We start from the raw sequence: 8,865 nt of genomic DNA on the forward strand, positions 1-8,865 counted from the left end.
GTTAGAATGAGTGAGGATATACTGAATCTTGAGATTAGCCCAGTAAGGATGCAGAGTGGAGAAAAAGTGCGTAAGATGGTGCAGTCAATAAAGGCATCAACAACAAGGTCATAAGGGCATTATAATATCTGCCTATTTTTCAATTAAATATCACATTATGTTCATATTATGCTCCTGTGAAGTGCCTCGGGATACTTTCCTACATTAAAGGCACTATATAAATGCAAGTTGTTGTTGTTGCTGCTTACTATCTTGTTCACCCCTCCCCCCCACCATTCACTTCTACTTTTATTTTACTCTAACTCATTAGGTGGCCTCACACAATGTACTTTTTAACACTTGAGTAGATAGTGTGACCTCCTCGCAAGCATCTCCCAATATCTCTTTTAATATTTATTTTCCCAGTGTTCCTCCCTTTTCTCTCCTCCCTCTTCTGATCCTGGTTGAGATCTACTCCTCACCAGATATTAAAACACATTTGGTTTCTTGCCTTCCAGGGAATAAATCCCCTCCTTATTCCTACCAAAATGAACAACACCAAACTGCAGACTGAGTGAATGGCCATTCTGGGATGTTTTTGTGGATTTATAGGTTGCAAAGTGTTTTTTTTTAATTCAGAAGCCTGGGGAAAGGGGCAAATACCATAGTATAGGACCCAAACGAAGGTTGAAAATGGTAGGAGAGAAGATGAGGTAAAGCAACAACTACTTGCACTTATATAGTGCCTTTAATGTAGTAAAACTTCCCAAGGCGCTTCATAGGAGCGTTATCAAACAAAATTGGACACTGAGCCACATAAGGAGGTATTAGGGCAGGTGACCAAAAGCTTGATCAAGGAGGTAGGTTTTAAGGAGCATCTGAAAAGGAGGAAAGAGAGGTAGAGAGGCGGAGAGGTTTAGGGAGAGAATTCCAGACCTTAGGTCCTAGGCAGCTGAAAGCATGGCTGGCAGTGGTGGAGCGATTAAAATTGGGGATGTGCAAGAGGCCAGAATTGGAGGAGCGCAGATATCTCGGGGGATTGTGGGGCTGGAGGAGGTTACAGAGATAGGGAGGGGCGAGGCCATAGAGGGATTTTAAAACCGAGGCATTGCTTAACCGGGAGCCAATGTAGGTCAGCGAGCACAGGGGTGTTGGGTGAACAGGACTTGGTACTGGTTAGGATATGGGCAGCAGAGTTTTGGATGGCCTTAAATTTATGGAGGGTGGAAGATGGGAGGCCAGCCAGGAGCGTGTTGGAATAGTCAAGTCTAGAGGAAACAATGGCATGGATGAGGGTTTCAGCAGCAGATGAGCTCAGGCAGGGGTGGATTTGTGCAATGTTACAGAGGTGGAAAAAGGCGCTCTTAGTGATGGCGCGGATATTTAGTCAGAAGTTCATCTCGGGGTCAAATACGACACCAAGGTTGCGTACAGTCTGGTTCAGCCTCAGACAGTAATGTCAGAAGAAGTAATGGAGAAATGGATAGAGGACGCCAGGTCTCGCGTTTAAAACCCTGTGGTTGTAGGAAGAAGGGAAAAGACTAAGGCCTAGAAATTCAGTTGTTTGCGCCAGCCGCTAGCGCCTTAGGAGGAGGAGAAGTGGGGTGCTAAGCGGCTAGCGCCCGGGCGCAGCGCGATCTGCGCCTGTTGCGAACTTCAGTTAAGATTTAGCGGCATTTCATGGTGCAACGCCCTTTGTGCGCCCCAAACCGGAAATTCAGTGGCGCCGGCCTATTGTGCGCCTGGCGCCCCTAGCGACTGGTAGAGGGGAACGGTTCCCAGTCGCTGCGGGGTGCGGGGGGCGCTAATTAAAGGGCACTCCTCCTGCAGTAGAAATGGCAGCCATTTTGCACCACTCCTTCTTTGTGAGAGACGGATCTTTGGAGAGAGACAAAGGTAGAGAGCTTTCTGGTTTGGCTCAACACTTGCACAGGTACTTGTGGCTTCAGGCCACAGCTTTGCACTTGTCTTTAACTTCAGAGCCATAGCATTGATTGGAAACATATAATGGGGGCTGCAATGGGTGGAAACGTTGGGCTTCTCCATTGCATTCAAAGGGCTCAGAGACGCCGTGAGAGAGTGCCAGTCATGGCCAGACGGAGAAGGGGCAACAGGCGTCGGCAAAGGAGGCCTTACCCACCGAGGGTATACCGCCAGCAGTTTTCATATCTGAACATGTCTGAGGAGCAGTGTGTTCGGAGGCTGCGATTCAGAAGGGCGGTGGTCACTGAGATCTGCCACCTGCTTCACGGAGGTCTGCAGCCACAGCTGAGGAGCAGGACGTCTCTGTCGGTGGCAGTGAAGCTGGCGGTGGCTCTCAACTTCTATGCCACTGGCTCCTTCCAATCCGCTACTGGGGACATTTCCAACATCTCCCAGTTTGCGGTACATTGCTGCATCCGCCAGGTTACCAATGCCCTTTTCAGAAGGAGACGTCAGTTCATCTCCTTCTCCATGACCGTTGACAAGCAGCAACAGCGTGCAATAGGCTTTGCAGCATTAGCGGGCTTCCCCGTGGTGCAGGGCGCCATTGACTGCATTCATGTGGCTTTGCGGGCACCTCTAGAGAATGCCGAGGATTACCGCAACCGGAAGGGCTACCATTCGCTCAACGTGCAGTTGGTGTGTGACCACAGGCAGCTCATCCTAGCTGTCAATGCCCGCTTTCCAGGCAGCAGCCACGATGCCTTCATCCTGCGCCAGACTTCTGTGGCAGACATGTTCGAGGCCCAGCCTCACCCACGAGGATGGCTTTTCGGGGACAAAGGCTATCCTTTGTGCACCTGGCTGATGACCCCGCTCCGTGTGCCCAGCACCCCTGCTGAAGAGCGATACAATGACAGCCATCAAGCAACCAGGAACATCATTGAGCAAACAATCGGCGTGCTGAAGCAATGGTTCCGCTGTCTGGATCATTCCGGGGGAGCCCTACAGTACTCGCCTGAGCGAGTCTCCCATTTCGTTGTCGTGTGCTGCATGCTGCACAACCTGGCTATCCGCAGGACTCAGCCACTGCCAGCAGACATTGGAGGACCACCAGAGGAGGAGGAGGAGGACCAGCACAGGAGGGAGGCAGAAAGTGCAAGGGCCGCCCGTCAGCGGCTTATTGCAAGTCGGTTCTAGGCCGCCTCTCAGGGAATGGCTTGTGCCAATGGCAGAAGATGAATGTAGCCGCTGCACAAGCCCTCAGCCGAGCAGGGCAACCAGGACTTCCAAAAGAAAGCATGGACAGTGCAATTTAAGAATTTTTTTTACTATGATACCTCTGTGCCCTTCCCACATGACAAACTAATGGAGAGAAACCCCCCCCAAAAACACAAATACACCAGTCTCGGCCTTTACAAGTTAAACAAATATACCAGTCTCGGCCTTTAAATATGAAACAAATATACCAGTCTCGGCCTTTAAATATGAAACAAATACAACAGTCTCGGCCTTTAAATATGAAACAAATACACCAGTCTCGGCCTTTAAATATGAAACAAATACACCAGTCTCGGCCTTTAAATATGAAACAAATACAACAGTCTCGGCCTTTAAATATGAAACAAATACACCAGTCTCGGCCTTTAAATATGAAACAAATACACCAGTCTCGGCTTTTATAAGTAAAACAAAACATTTGGCCACACATTCTACTTTTTCCCCTGCGAGGGTGATCCGTTTCGCTTCCGTGACTGGCCCCTGCCCGCCCTGCAGCTCCTCCTCAATGGGACCCCAGTGGCTGCAGCAAGGCTGGGGGAAGGCTGCTGAGGGTCAGATGGTGAGACAGCAGATGCCCTTGGGGGTCGGCCTGGACCAGCTCTGGGCCTGGAGGGGCTGGCTGCTGACTGCTCCAACTCTGCTTGGGTGGCAGCAGTCTGTCCAACAGCTGGTGGCAGCTGCAATGGAAGAGTGACAGTGTTGGCTGCAGGAATGCTGCCAACCTGACAGATCACAGGCACTCCCTGGTCGGCTGATACATTGGCACGCGCACGGGCCAGCACTGCAGCATGCGCAGCAATCTCCTGAGGCACAGACTGCTGGGCTGCTGCGGCACAGCGAGTGCCCCGGCGATGCCTGGCCGATCCAGCGAGTGTGGCAGCAGTTAGTGCCCGTGTGGCCCTGGTATGTGTCTGCATGACAGCAGCCAGTGAATGCACGGCACGACTGAGCACTTGGCTAGAAGCCGCCTGTGAAGCAGCGAAGTCCTGCTGACTCCTAGCCTGTGCTGCCGCGATGTCCTGCAGACTCCTGGCCTGTGCTGCACTGAATTGTTGCAGACTCCTGGCCTGTGCTGCACTGAATTGTTGCAGACTCCTGGCCTGTGCTGCCCCGAATTCCTGCACACTCCTTGCCAGTGACTCTATGGAGTCAGGCATCCTTGCCACTGCAGCCATGAGCTCAGTGTGCCTGCGCTCAGCCTGGGCGCCCATTTCCGCTAGGAGCCGCACCTCCTCTGCGCTCACCGTAGCAGAACTGGAGGTCGCACTCACCCTCCGGGGAGAAGGCCGCCGAGCTTCCCCACCCCTCCCGCATTGCTGCAGCCCGCTGGTCCCCGGAGCTTCACTATCCTCCGACCCTTCCTCCCTGCTCCCCTCCAGGGAAGACGTGTCACCATCATGGCCATGGGCTGCCTCGGCTGAGGGTGTCCCTGATGGGCTGGCTTCCTCTTCCTCCTCCTCTATGTCTGACTCGGACACAGTGCCAGCTTGAGGGGCCGCCTCCTCACCTGGCGAGTCACCATCTGAAAGCAGGGAGGCACAAGAGTTGCTTTAGAGTGAGGACAGGGCGGCAGCGAGGGAGGCATGAGTGCTGCTGTGCACTGCATTGGTTCGATAGTGGCAAAGGATGCTGGTGTGAGGCGCAAGTGGAAAGGGAGAGGTCAAAAAGGTGATGACCTTACCATTGGTGCCCAGAACAGGGTCAGCATCTCCAGTGGCGACGGGGCCACTCAGCCGGCCTGCCATGATCCGCTCCACTCGCTGCTCGAGGTCGCTCAGCTGTTTCAGGTCAGCACGGCCTCCCCCGGTCTGTCGCTGCTGTCTTCTGTTATGTGCCAGCTTGGCCTGCAAGAGAAAGGACCGCCTCTAAGTAGTGTCAAGCCCTGATCTTGCCCGCACTGCCTCCCATGTTCGATTAGCCCTGACAGTGTCAAGTCCTGATCTTGCCCGCACTGCCTCCCATGGTCGAATAGCCCTGACAGTGTCTAAAGTCCTGATTGCGCAAGTGCTTTTCATGACAGTCCCATAGCTGCTGGATGAGGGCTGGCCATTAGGGCTTTCAGACCTGTTTGGCCATAAAATGAGGTGCACATGCAGGGATGAGGAGGATACTGGAAAGGGTACTCACCCTGACAACCCGAGTGAGGTCGTTGAATTTTTTCCGGCACTGGGTTGGTGTCCTGCCAACCACGCTGTTGGACGTGACCCGGTTTGCCACATCCCTCCATGCTTTCCGATATTCGGCGGGCAGCGGCCTCCTGCCACCCTCAGGAAAGAGGATATGGCGCCTGCGGTCCACTGCGCCAACCAGCAGCCTCAGGTCACCCTCGCCGAAGCGCTGCGCTCTCTCCCTGGCCTTTTCCATTCTCCTGGGCGTGGAGCTGTTCCAGAAGCAGTGTTCAGGCCTTGCGTTAGGGCGGCAGTGTGCAGGGTGTGGCAGCCAAGCAATTCCACCCTCCCCCTTTAAGTGCTGACTGGCGCCTGACTGTCTGCCCTCAATGAGCAACTCGCCGCACCTGTGCTGCGCCCGCCTTCGGTGTTTGCGCCCCGGATCGCCGGCTTAGCGCCTAATGATAGTCGTGCATCGCCTGCTTTAGCGCAGCAGCAACCTCTTGGGGCGATGCAACTGAATATCGGCGAAGGTGGCGCTAAGTTGCGCCGGGCGCAAAAGTTAGCGAACGCCATGCTGTAGCGCCCCAAACGTGGCTATACTGAATTTCTAGGCCTGAGTGAGGTAAGGAATTCCATAGTTTGGAGATCCTGGGAAAAATGAGTTAGAGTCAGAGCCAATGCAACAAATCCTGATTTCAAAACTATTCGGTAAAATTAAGTTGGATTCTCTGGAGAGACACCTGCAGAAGTTATCTTATTTGCACACAATAGGGCCAAAACTTTTTTAAACAAATGGTTTAATTTATGCAAATAATTAAACCAAAGTTTGTTAGATGTCACACATTTTGAACACACAGCAATTCAAAGAGTGAATGTCTCATTAAATAAAAGAAAAAGAGACACATGTTGATCCAGCACCATAGCAAAATGGTTAAATAGGCCAGAAAAAAGGAGGGTGAGGGGGAAACTGGTATCTCTTGAGATCTGCAGTGGAAATGTCCTGAATGTTAAACAAAAAATCCTCAGGGCAGCCTGACATTCCTATTTCGCATCACAATAATCCAGTGTTTGGATACAGCTGTAAGTGTTTCTTTCACCAGATCAGAGAATATGTCGGAACAGTGACCTTGCTAATGAGATGAGGTGCACCTTCAGCTGTTAGTAATTAAACCAAATGTTTGGTTTTTTGGAGCTGTCTGTAGCTGTTGCTGATTTGTTCTGATGTGTGCTTAAAGGGCAGAGCGGGTTGCACTGGTGCTGTGCAACAGCGCACCTGTGTCCTTCAGCACTTACTGTGGGCTTTGTAGTCTCCCCAGGATCCTAGCACCTGCCAGTTCAATGCTGGCAAAGACATGTCAATGTTCTGGCTCCAGAAAAGCTTTGAAAAAGAATTCAAAATTGTAATGGTCTGACATTTTAGTAGTCAAACAATGTTATTTCTGTGCCTATGTAGCTTATTTTTAGACAAGTTATTAAGATGTTAATTTAAAATAACAACTAACAGAGCTAATTTTTTTCAAATACATCAATAATATGTTACAGAAAGAACGATTGGACAAATAAGTATTCAACAATTAACTTTATGAAATATGCTTTACTTAAACATCCATTACTTTATTCTGCTGTTAAATTAAATTGTGTTTTTATTTACATTTAAGCATATTGTTGCTGATGCATTGCCTGAACCTAACATTGTTTCTGAATTAGTTAGATGGTACGATTATAAATTACAATGTAAGAATCAACAGATGCTTTCTCTTCTGAAGCATAAAAGCGATGCCCGTGCAATACTGGAAATGAGAATGTTAGCACATTCTTGTGAAATTTCTTTGTACATTTTTTTAAATAAAGGTGCCATCCTATTTTAAATAGGTTGACACCTTAATTACGGTAGTGGAAAGAGGGATTTTAAATGAATGGGTTCATTACTGACACTGCACAATCCCCAAGTCTCCAGCTGACTTGTTTTTTTGTTTTGAGGCTCACAATATAAAACTTGTTAAATCTATTGATTTCTGAATATTGTGGACTCCACTGGGCCTAATGTTAAAGCTACTTTGTCAGATATTTAAGATATCTTTGTAAAGATGGCCTCAGTACCCCATGGCTAGGGAGAGGGGGAAAAATCAGCTGGGGCTCACTGCTGATTGCTATGGTGGAAAGTACACATGTAGATGTTGGGTCCCAGCTCTGCTTTGGTGCTTTGACTACAGTCCAATAGCCGTTCGTCTCTAAGAGGTAAAGATTCTGCTTGTACACTTCCAGTGCTCCCCTGGTGTGGATAACAAAAAATAATACACATTCAGCCCATGATTCTCCATCCATTAAAAATTCGTTTTTTAAAAATTGTGGGTTGGGAGTGTGCAGTTTTGTGGTATGTGCTGCTGGCATGCGTTGGGAGTTTAGAAGTAGAATTTTTAAGTGTCAAACCCTGCTCCTAAATAATGGCCACATGGGTGAAGTACTGGAGGGCACTGGCACATGTGGAACTGGAACCCAGCATAAGTTAATGCCTTCAGGGGAGGAGAGGAGAAAACTAAAGGGGAACTAAAACAACAACAAATTAGATTGCCTGCATAACAATAGTCACTGGACTTCAAAGTAATTCATTGTACATGAAACACCTTGGGATACTTCTGAGAGATGTAATAAGGACTTTAAAATGTACATTTTTTTCTTCTTTCAGATGAAAGAAAACTAAAGCAGTACCAAAAAAATCAGATGCTATCATTACCTCCAGGCTTCTAAGAACTGCATTGTGCTAAATTAGTGAAGAAAACAACACAATTTCTATTATTTGTTATTCGGCTTGTCAAGGCAAAAACGGTCACTGTTGATAATGGAATATTTTTTTACTTCCTGCTCAATGACTCAAAAACACCCTAAGATTGGATAAGGCCAGATGTAAAAGGAACTCCCTGCATATCACCCTGACAAAGTATCATCTGATGAAGCTGTCAGCCTTGGCTCAATGGCCGCACTCTCAACTCTGAGTAAGAAGGTTGTGGGTTCTGGTCCCACTCCAGAGACTTGAGCACAAAATCTAGGATGACACTTCAGTGCAGCACTGAGGGAGTCTTTTGGATGAGACATTAAACTGAGGCTCTTTCAGATGAAAAGATGGATCCAATGGCACGATTCAAAGAAGGGCAGGGGAGTTCGCCCTGGTGTCCTGGCCAACATATATCCCTCAACCAACACCTAAAACAGATTATATGGTCATTTATCACATTGCTGTTTGTGGGAGTTTGTGTGCAAATTGGCTGCTGCGTTGCCTACATTACAACAGTGACTACGCTTCAAAAGTACTTCATTGGCTGTAAAGCACTTTGTGATGTCCTGAGATCATGAAAAGCGCTATATAAATACAAGTTCTTTCTTTATGCTTGAAATGTTAACTTGTCTTTTCTCTTTTTTAAATGCTTATGTATTTAGTAATTTGTTTGATATTTTTATTTCAAATTGCCAACATTTGCAGTTTTTATTTTATTTTTAACAGAAGAGTCTCTTCTTCCACCCTCCATCCCTCACATGATGTGTGCTTTCCACTTTCTCTGTCCTGATGGCCTTT

The sequence above is a fragment of the Somniosus microcephalus genome, chromosome 12 (genome assembly GCF_052327205.1).
Source record: "Somniosus microcephalus isolate GS21.2 chromosome 12, FLI_Smic_1.0, whole genome shotgun sequence".
NCBI lineage: Eukaryota > Metazoa > Chordata > Chondrichthyes > Squaliformes > Somniosidae > Somniosus > Somniosus microcephalus.